The sequence below is a fragment of the Calidris pugnax genome, unplaced genomic scaffold (assembly GCF_001431845.1).
Source record: "Calidris pugnax isolate Ruff unplaced genomic scaffold, ASM143184v1 scaffold17, whole genome shotgun sequence".
Classification (NCBI taxonomy): domain Eukaryota; kingdom Metazoa; phylum Chordata; class Aves; order Charadriiformes; family Scolopacidae; genus Calidris; species Calidris pugnax.
Genome location: NW_015090794.1, coordinates 12,119,814 through 12,120,799, shown reverse-complemented (window position 1 = coordinate 12,120,799; position 986 = coordinate 12,119,814).

Below are 986 nucleotides of genomic sequence, written 5' to 3'. Positions count from 1 at the left end.
CCAGCAGAGCCTGGGTGTGTTCTGGCAGGACATGGAGGTTGTGGGGTCAATAGCGTGGTGGGAGTCTGTGCCCCACAGACTGAGCCTGCCAAGCACTCCCAACACCCTCATGCAGCCCCACAAGCACCTGCACGTAGTGACCCATCCAACACAGCCTACACACACACACCTCAACTGCCCTGCTACAGGCACTGCCGTGTCGCATGGCCCCTACACGGACACCATCCCTATGGAATCACAGAATGCTTTGAGTTGGAAAGGACCTTAAAGATCATCTCATTCCAATCCCATGGGCAGGGATACCTCCCACTTGACCAGGTTGCCCCATCCATCCTGGCCTTGAACCCCTCCAGGGACGGGGCAGCCACAGCTTCTCTGGGCAACCCTTGTACACAAACACGCTGCCCCATCCAACATGGTCCCTGTACACAGCCACTCACCCGCGCTGCCCCCCTGCACCTCCTGCTCTGGTTCCCTCAGAGCACCCCTAACCGGTGCACCCCAAAGCCTGTGTCCTTCTCACCCCCTGCTCCCCGAACTGCAGTCACATCCCTTTGCGTACAGACCCCAGAGCTGCCCTGCCCCACAGACATGGGGACACCCCAGTGCTGCGGGGGGACCGGGTGACCACCGTGACCCCTGGGAAGGGGGGACACTTGGCAGAGCCACAGGGATCAGCACTGATGGAAGCACTGCCCACAGCAGCAGGAGCTCAGGGAAGGAAGGAAGACAGGCAGGACCCATGGCGAGCCCCGTGTGCCCCAAATGATGAAGGCAAGGAAGGCAAGAAGGTGAAGATGAAGATGGTGAGGAAGATGAAGAGGGTGAGGGGGCCTGCGGTGCTTCCAGTAGGTTCGAGGGCTGGGGCAGGCAGGCAGGGGACAGTTCACACCCGTGTTTCCTCCATGGCTGGTGGTTCTTATCGTTTGTGTTTGGGGGAGATTAGCTGGAGCTGGCGCCATGTCAGGGAAGGAGGGGAGGATCGG